The sequence below is a fragment of the Aedes aegypti genome, unplaced genomic scaffold, assembly GCF_002204515.2.
Source record: "Aedes aegypti strain LVP_AGWG unplaced genomic scaffold, AaegL5.0 Primary Assembly AGWG_AaegL5_hic_scaff_1711_PBJ_arrow, whole genome shotgun sequence".
In the NCBI taxonomy this organism is placed as follows: Eukaryota; Metazoa; Arthropoda; class Insecta; order Diptera; family Culicidae; genus Aedes; species Aedes aegypti.
The window spans coordinates 26,685-36,779 of NW_018735170.1; the positions used below are offsets into that span (position 1 = coordinate 26,685).

A 10,095-nucleotide genomic window follows, 5' to 3' on the forward strand; every position below is an offset into this window, starting at 1 on the left:
AAAAAAAAGTGTTTAAAATATATTATTTTTATAAAAATATATCCGACATATCGTATTATGTTATTTTACATCACCGAATTGTTCAGCTATTAATATTTCACCCGAATTCGTAAAATAATTTAAAAAAAAATCCAGTAACTTTTTCGATCTATACACAATTTCTATAGGGATATCAGATATTTTTCAAGAAATTTCTTTAGAATGTCCAATGTAATATCTAGGAAATGATTGATTAGTTTTCCAATAATTATAATAGCAATCTATTTAATTTTGTTTATCATTTTTTCACCCTGAAGATGAGTTCCTACAGCAGTTTCATTAGAAATGCTTTAAGATTTCCTTTAAAAATTATCTAATCTTTTTCAGATTTTTTTTCGGTAAAGCCTGATTCGCTGCTGACAAGTAATTTCTCGGCCTATCTTGATGCATGGGAAATTTCTGCAAGGAATCGATCAAGAATGCGCTTTTTTCTGATCACAGTACGCAGTTGAAAAGAACTGTCACTTCAAATGGGAGTCGCTGTAGAAAATTTCTGCAAGGAATCGGCGAGAAATTTCTTTAGCGATTCCTTTTCAGTAGCAAATCAGGCTTAAAGCCTGATTTGCTGCTGACAAGTAATTTGTCGGCATATTTTGATGCATGGGAAATTTCTGCAAGGAAACGATCAAGAATGCGCTTTTTACTGATCGCAGTACGCAGTTGAAAAGAACTGTCAGTTCAAATGGGAGTCGCTGTAGAAAATTTCTGCAAGGAATCGGCGAGAAATTTCTTTAGCGATTCCTTTTCAGTAGCAAATCAGGCTTAATTCTTTAAAAGTTTCCTTCGCAACTTTGCTGGACACTTTTCTTAAATATATCCTGGATAAATTCTTTGTATTGTAATTGAAGGGGAACCTCTGGGGTAATTTCTGGAGGCATCAAGGGAGGTATATGTAAAGAAATTTATGCAGAAAATTTAACAAAATCCTTAGTGAAAATTTGGTAGGAATGTCTATGAAATCCATACAGCCATTGCTGTAATTTGTAGGTAATTTCTAAAAAAAGCTATTCAATTGAATTTTTTTTATAGTTTAATGAAAAAAAAAAAGAAATTTGTAGAAAATCATGAAAATTTTTATAAGAAATCAATTGATGAATGGAACAACTTAGGACCTCCTGGAGAAATTTCTTAAAATATGAAGGTTTTACTGTAGAAATTCATGATTCCTTAAGCAATTTCTCGGATGCTCCTTGGAAAAAAGCAGGTTGAATTCTTGTAGGTATCTTGAACGAAATTCTTAAAGGAAATCCGTAAGAAATCACTATATGACTCCTGAAGAAATCTTCGGGTTAATACCTGAAAGTAATTTCGGAAATAATTTGATGAAATTCTTGAAGAAAATTAAGAAAAAAAATACATGCAATAGTACTACAATCAGAAATTCTTGCCGTGACGTCAAGAGAAATTCCCAGAAACTGTTTCTTTAATGATCGTCGGATTATTTGAAAATCCTCTTGAAAACTCTTCTTTTTGATTTTTTGATTCCTGTTTAGTCTCTTTCTCGTTTCATTCCAGAATGATGATGAACAGTTCTCCTTACTGGTGACTGTGTTTCGAAATAAAAAATAAGCGGTTGGCTTGGGCTCAACACGCCACTATGAGTTTAGCCTTAAGAAGTTTACTTTCACTCACTCAATTCATTTGGTATTAATCTTTTTAAGCCTAGGGACTGTTTATTGATTACGTAAGACAATTCTGGCGGTTTTTCGACCCCATCCCTCCATAGTAAGATTTTTTGTAAGAAAATTTATAATAAAAAATTTATGACGCGTAAGGAATCTCATTTTTTTTAATTATAAGATAAGTAGCAGAATTTTCAAAATCGGTTATACTAGAGGCAATCTAATTATTCGTTTTAATCTAAAATATTCGAATTATTCCTTTATCCAATCTACTGGTATATACACAACTTTTGATATTGGTACCCTTCTTCTTTCCGTTACGTTACTCATATATTTTTTTTACAAAGAAAAATTAACTGCCCATGACTGCATTTTTATCACATTCGACATTTTTGTCAATTTTGAGTTAATACCGTGGTCATTAAATGATAAACACTTTCGATCAACTTACTTAAATCTTTGAGATTTTTCTAGGAAATTCGAAAGAAACAAGCTCAACGAGACAGATTATAAATGAGCCCCAAATTTAGTAGCAATGAAATTTCTAACAGAATTATTTCCTTATTAACAATATGTGATATTAGCTGTACACAATTTCAATTTCAAATAAGCAATTTTGAGTTCTTCGTAATTTTTGGGAATCTTAGTTTCTTCCCATACTGACATAAAATACACACTTGGTATTCCATTTGCTCAATGCCTACATTTGTTGAATGTTATTTAATGTGTTCTTTAATTTAATAATTCTCATCGGCTCCATTATACAAAACCATAGGCACAAAATAGCGAACTCGTCAAGGGTAAAAATCACCCTAATAATATTTATACTTAAGCTCTTCCATGATTCACTTTGGCATAGAGGGGTCTTCTCTGCCAAATTGTCTGAAACATTGCAATAAGAAGCATTTGAATACATCGAATATAGTGGCCACAAATGCTCTTAAAAACGTATTTAGGACAGTGGAGCAAAAGTTCTATGAATAAGATCTGGCTCCCTACTTTTTGTTAGTTCAAGAAAAGCAAACTTTTCGAAAACATACATCATCTCTAACAACATTAGACATTTTCTTTTTGTGTGTATTTCTGAACTGTAATGGGCTTGTGATGTTGTGATTCTCGGGTACCTCGGGTATCGAATTGCTCAACGGGCCCATTCTCCGCACAAAATACTTACGAGAAATAATTACTTGTGAGTTGTGACGTATTTTAGGAAAGCGAGATGTTCCACAACGCACAATTATTGCGGACATTTATTTAATAAATTACGTATAGGGAGATGGATCCTATTCTTGAAACTTTTGAATCCATTTTTAGCGTTATGAAATTTGTGAATGAACGCAGTAAGGTTTTTCAATATGCATCGTATTGAAAAGCTGCTTATTGCAAAGTTTCAGACGATTCGGCCGAGAAAAACTACAATGCCAGAGTGAAGTGGAAGTGCCCAAGTAGCTCGGCACCCTACATGTGGAAATAATTGCACTTGATTGGAGCTGAGAAATTGCGGTGGATGACAACATTTAATGGGAGACCTGACTAGCGGATTGTTGTTCCTTGTTTCGCTTATGCAACTGGGACGGGAGAAGCTTGCTAATCCACTACTTTTTCGATGGCCTTCCGGTGTTATTGACTGAATCATCCGCCAGGGCAACGGCTTCTTATTGTTCCGATTCTGCATCTCTGTTGGTCCCGGAGCTTCTTCCACATTCGATTCTGCCTGCAGATTGGACTTCTCCGTCGCTGGCGGCTTCTCATACAGCAAACCGGACTTGTCGACTGACTGTGATGCAAAGTTGTGTGGTACACTTTCCCTCATGCGGAATGATAAAAAATGCTTCTGGGATGATTCCTGTTTCGCTTCATGATGTGGACAATTGTCTTCCTCCTGTAGCACGGGTTACGGGATCATGGATTGGTGCACTTCTCCGGCGGCGACGAGTACCATATTCAATAAAACCAAAACAAAAACACAAAAAAAAAATCGTCTGTCACGGGTGACAGTCATCTGATCAAAAATTCACCAACCGTGGTGGGAAGAGAGAAGGGTCTGACGGGCATCGTTCTGAAATAAATTGTGGGAGACCGTGGGGTCAAATGTCGTGCCGCCAGTTTTTCATTGTTTTTCAATAGTTAGGGGCTTCAAAACATATGGGTTCCTTAAGAAACTTTGTTTAAAATAATGAAAGAAAGCATATAAGCAAATAAAAATTTTTCACGGAAATGGTCTATTATAATTGCAAACGCTATCTAGCCTTAGGAATATTAAGGCTATATCAGTCGCTGTAGATCAGTGGACAAAACGACTGAAAAAAAGGTTCATTGGCGAAGACGGTATCTCATAACATGCATGTGCCTCTCCACCTCGATCAATCAGGCCAGTAGCGTCCAACAGAGAACCGTCCTTATCCTCCTTTTAACAACTTAGTGGTCTCATCCTGTACAATACTTGTGTAAAACCTCGCAGTGTACTAGCAAAAATGCCATAGTTCTGGTAACACTCGAGCTGTATTCCTTATCATTTGCTGCGAATCCTTTTCAAAGTTTATTAATCACTGCACGGTTAGAAAACTTTTCAAAGTTGGCTTGAAGATAGTGCTTTTCGATGGAATCACCGTAGTTGGGACAATTGAACCAATATATCTTAATATACGGAATCGTTCATTCACAATAAAACCCACATCAAGTTGTTCAAAACTTGAAATTGAGCACAACATTAATGAACACTTATTAATGGTTCAACTTTACACTGGAAAAAATATCCATATCCTGTATATGTGTAGCACAAATAGATTTTTGCAATGTGCCGATGTACATGATGCTTATTTGTGGGACACATACCACGTGTTCATTTTGCGATCTTCAAATTTATGTGTGATAGCAAATAAAATGTATGAGGAGAGGATATATTATAAATGTCTTTCAAATGGAAAATATTAATAAGATTATTATGAGGTAATAAAAGGTGTTAAAGGTTTTAATAGCATAATATAACGTTTATTTATTGCGGTAGTTACTTCAATTAATGACTAACTGATGATTCGATCTAAAAACTATCTAGTAATTGATCATTGTACCGCCCGTTGGCCTGGATTGGAATCACCAGAAGTGTCCACAAACTACAACCGGAATTTCTTCGAAATAGCACAATGTGTTCCATTCTGGAACGGGGACACTTCACAGCGGCTGAAGTTTGTCTCGATGTCAGACCCACAGCCTGGTTTTAACTCGGAGTACTACCACAGACGAATTACTGCGCCGTTGGCGAATGCTTTATGGCATGCATCCAGAAGTCCTTAGCAAAGGTTTCTATTCCTATCTTTTCAGAGCAGATAGGTCTTTGAAACGCCCCCGAAGTCTGCCAACGTCTATTGATGAGCTGTAAATAAAACAACGAATCAGCTAATCAGATCAATAGTTAAACAATTTTAAAACTTACCGCACATAAATCAACTTTTTTTGCGGAGTTCAAGAAGCGTAGCGACTAAAAGGAAAATGGCTGATGCAACCTCTTTTGAGATCTGCTAGTGAATTTCTGGTGTTCATTTTCCATATTCGAGTTATGTGTAAAAGTACATAAATTTTCACTATGTGTACTCACACATAATTTCGTTTAGTAGTAAATATTCACATTATATTTGTCGTCCATCGAGTCAATGTGTGGTTGAGTTCTAATAACTATGTGTGAATGCACATATAGAAAATGATTATAATTTTTGCAGTGCACTAGATCGGTTTTTCATGGAATGGCTGGTATGTGATATGTAGTATATGTGATCGGATCTCTGCGGCAAATCGTCATCCGACGCCGGTTGAGTGACGAGGATGATGCTTCTTTTAGTTTCGTCGCCGACGTTTTCTACTTGATGGTGACGATTGTCTTGCCTGGTTGGGGTACAGTCACCCCACAGTTATGGATCAACTAAGGGTAATTTTTCAGAACAAAATATGCTTATAAATCATAGTGACGCTATACCACACTCAATCACGATTTGCTTGTTCGGTAATTTTTTATACTGGGTACGAATTGTAAATCATAAAAAATACCGAACTTTCAGCTTTTCGATTGAAAACTTCTGAGGTTCAGTAATAATTTTTACTTTTTACTGAACTACGGTAGCTGTCAAACCCAATTTTCCAGCATTACCGAACAGGCCGAAAAGTCAGTAAAAACCATTACCGACTATTCAGTAGTTGATGTTTTTTACTGACTTGTCGTCAAAATCAAATCAAAACAAACTGATGCGCATGCGGGAAAGTGTCAAATGAGAATCTCCTGCTGTAAAATCGTCCGGCGCCGGGAGACACGGCTATGGCAACCAATCTTTTCTGCACCTATTTTGCGCTTTCTCGTGGTAAGTAGTCGAAATTTAGTGAGAAACGCAACCATTTTAAGCAACCAAAAAGGCTTAGGACTGCTTACGTTGGTAAATTCAGTTGGTTTCCATACAAGAGGTAAATTTATCTGCATCATTGAGTTTGCCTCTTGTATGCAAACCATCCAAATAATGATTTTGTCACACATTTTTCGATTACTTCCACTGTGATATGAGCATACCGTCAGAGGACCGACACGGCTGTCATCCTGCATACATTTCGGCTCTTCCTCACATCGTTTTGGTACTTCGCGTTTTGGTACCCACTTTCTGGTCGGTTTGCCCTAAGCTTGCTCCTGATTTTCGAGTATACGGCTCATACGTTGCTAGTGCTAGATTCTGGCAATTAAACATATCGCATTGAATCGTCGTATTTGACGACGCTTTTCATTAGTTCATCATTTTGTTTGATGTTTTACGCATCAGCGAGGTATCATTGATGTCTCCTACCCATAAAAACATAGGTTTTGTCCCTCCCAAAATAATCAAAACAAGAATACTGGACGCCATGTTGAATTGATGTTAGGTTGGTGAATATTGGCTCATGCCACCCCCCTGCATACCGTAGATGTTTATTCGTACGAAAAATGCATGTAGATGTCCATGTTCATGTCGATTGGGTTTTAATTTGTATTAATTTCTGAAAAAAAACAACACTATCTGGAAGAGCAAAGCATGGAGCATGGAAAACTGGAAAGCCAGTAAAAACGCTCTACAATTTTACTGACTAAGTCAGTAATTTCCATCAGTCAAAACATGTTGTGATTTACTGGGTTTTTTTCGATAATCATAAAAATTACCGAAAAAACCGTAGTTCCAAAACCCAGTAAAATTTTACTGGGGTCGGTAATCTGAATTGGCTGTGCAGGACCAAATTACCTTTCTGGTACTGCAGGATTTAGTTGATTTTAGAAATACATCTGAGAATACTTGATTACAGTAAGGACCCGATTTTGTCAGCCCCTCGATGAATTTTAGGCTGACCAAATGGGGTACCTGACAAAATCGGGTCATTTTATTTTGTTCCTGTTTTTCAAATTTTATTTTATTATTTTTTATTTGTTATTCTACATATTTGACAAGAAAGTCACACAGATTGCTTAAAGATCCTTAATCCTTAAAAACTAGTCTACTAATGTTAAAATCAAAGGCGTCATACACATTGAATAATCTGCAACATCTGTCAACCGGGTTGTGAAATCCGTATGCAGTACGATGTCCGGGGGTCCACAGCAAGTTGAAGTTGCGAAGTTGTCGAGTGGGCGCATGAAAATTAACGCATTGAAGAACACTGCTACAGTCAATGTGATTGCTGACAATGTCAAAAATAAATAGCCTTTGCAGAAAAGTGCGACGACTTGACAAGGAGTGTAGTCCTATGAGCGCATCTATGCTCATATGCAGGTAGATTATCGGGATCAGTCCACGGAAGTCGTCGAAGAGCAAATCTAACATTTTTTTTGGATCCTTTCGATACACGTTACGTGTACTGCATGATACGGAGCCCAAACTTGTACTCCATATTCAAGAACGCTTCGAATCAAGGAGCAATAGAGAGATTTCAAAGCGTGCACGTCAGTGAATTCCATAGTGTTGCGACGCAAAAAGCCGATCATTGTGTTTGCCTTCGCGATGACCATAGATATGTGCATGTTGAATCGCAATTTGTCGTCCAAGATGAGCCCGAGATCCTTGATGGCATCAACTCTTTCAAGCGGGGCATGGTCAATTTTGAAATTGAATCTATTTCGTTGACATTTGAATGAAGAATTCCATTTTATGACATAAGCCGTAAAAGTTCTTACTGGTAAAACTAGTGATCCTAGATAAAACATACTCATGCATTATAGTATCCCTTATTATTGTTTAATAATATGGATTGTAGTTTTTGTAGCATTTTCCAAATTCTAAGAATATGTCTTATTTTACTGAATAAAAATATTCAATTCTAAAATGCAGTCAACTTTCGTTCGTTGCACTAAACCGGTAGCCCACCTAGTGAAAGAGTTCCACTAATCGGGTTGAGTTTACAGCTGTCAAAATATCAAATACAATAGAAATTCAGGGCTACCAACTTTGAGAAATCAAGCTTTATGTCATAAAGCGACGTTCGTCTTCGTTTTAAGTGGGCTATAGCCCACCTACCGGAAGCCCAATTAAAAAGAAGCCAACCTAAAGATAGTGCAACGAATGAAATTCGACAGTAAATCCTTTTTTTATCCGCTAAGCCGTAAATGAGCGCACATGAAGAATAGAAGAGTGCATGGTGACGTCAAGAAAAATTCTCCGTCTCTGTCCCTCTTTCATCAAGCTCTGTCCTCCTCTTTGACATTCACTGCTGGAAATGTTTAGATTTTTTATATGGAGTTGAAATTCACTGCTGGAATTGTTAACATTTTTTATATGGAGTTTCGAGGTTAGGTCAGGCGTGCAACGATCTATGTTGCTTGTTGCGTGTAGGATTTTCTGCACCGGTGGCGATCGAGTGTAAAAACGGTGTGCTACCTGCGGAATAAAAGAACGGTTTGGGTGCAAGTTTTGGCACACCGGTGGGAAAACGGTGCAGGCGGTGCAAATAAAGAAAAACAACATTAGTTTCGTCGCCGACGTTTTCCATTTGACGGTGACGATTGTCTACTCTGGCAACAACACAAAGCTCGCAATAAAAGTCAAGTTAACAAAAGAACTATAGTAGATCACGCTGCCTAACTGCATTATTTTTCGTGGAAACGGGTCATTCGGGGGACTGGCGTTCGGGGAAAAGAAACATAATCAAGTTCATTCCACTCAATTTGGGGGTTTGTGAATGCACTACTGGTACTGGTACTTTGTTGTACTGGTACATTGTTGTCTGTATATATAATCAGTTTGGATTTCGGATAAAATAAGTATATAAATATATTAGACACCTGAAAATAAATTTTATTAATAATTTTATCTCAGTTCAGTTTTTGATTATTTTTTTTCCAATCGTTATAAATCCGAAGATTGCACTTTATGGCAAAATCTAATAAGTTAATACTTTAACAATCATGTCTAAAAACTTAAAATTTCCATGGGAAGCAAATTAACATGCGTTTGACGGCATTACCTGTACAAAAAAGTGATGAAAAATATTTACACATTTTACTGATTTATTTGTTGTCGACATTCAGAACCTTCAACATAAAACAATGTTTATTTGCTGAGGCTTTTTTAATGACTAGACATTTTTTAGCGAGTAGAGAATGTTACTTCCATAACCACGGGTTCATTCACAAATTTCATTACGCCGAAAATATTCATTTTTGACATCCACCGTGGGTGGGGTAACGCATTTTATATGAATATTTTTCTAATTTGGTACGAACTATACTGCTTCGCGTTGAAAAATGGGTTATCCAATGTACGAAGTTTGATTTTTGACTAACTTTGCCGCGTCACAACTCGATTCTCAATAGTGCGCATAATGCACACGGTGGAGGGCATAGATGCGCACTATAGCGAAGTGACTCGCGACGCAACAAAGTTGATCAAAAATCGAACTTCACACGTTGGTTCACCCGTTTTTAGTCGCGAAGCAGTATATAACATCTTAAGGATACCCACCCATCAGAGAATTTGATTATACTAGAGAAGCGCGGAGATAATTTTGATTTTGTTTATAAACAATATAGAACTCTCGCCGAGCGGTGTCACGAACACATGCGCAATTTTGCTGGTTGAAAATACTGCCATTTGATTGCTGGGAACAGCTGATCTTTGTTTATATTTTCCACCAGCAATTTTTAAGTAGTGTTGGTGACATGTAATGTGTATGTACACGAGCGCAGAAACCACTATTAGCTACGCCGTCAATAATGGATCATTGAAGGTAGTTTTTTTCTGTGCTCACCGCATCAAAAGAAAGGCGCCACTGTATATGGGACTTAATATTGTGACAGCATTGCTGTTCTGTTAAACATTCGGTAGATTACACAACAAAATTTGTTTGCGTGTGGGGACACTATTGCATTAGGATGTTCGGTAATCGTTTATCATGCCACACACTCAATCACGATTTGCTTGTTCGGTAATTTTTTATA

The 10,095-nt window shown here is 36.9% G+C and overlaps 1 long non-coding RNA gene across 1 annotated transcript; it reads right to left on the reverse strand.

Moving 5' to 3' along the window:
* Window positions 1-4,630: 4,630 nt before the first annotated feature.
* LOC110680651 lies at window positions 4,631-5,678 on the reverse strand. Its single transcript, XR_002502958.1, has 2 exons — window positions 5,095-5,678; window positions 4,631-5,034 (listed from the first exon to the last, which is right to left on the reverse strand). It is a non-coding gene; the product is annotated as an uncharacterized LOC110680651 (long non-coding RNA).
* Between the last annotated feature and the right edge of the window lie 4,417 nt (window positions 5,679-10,095).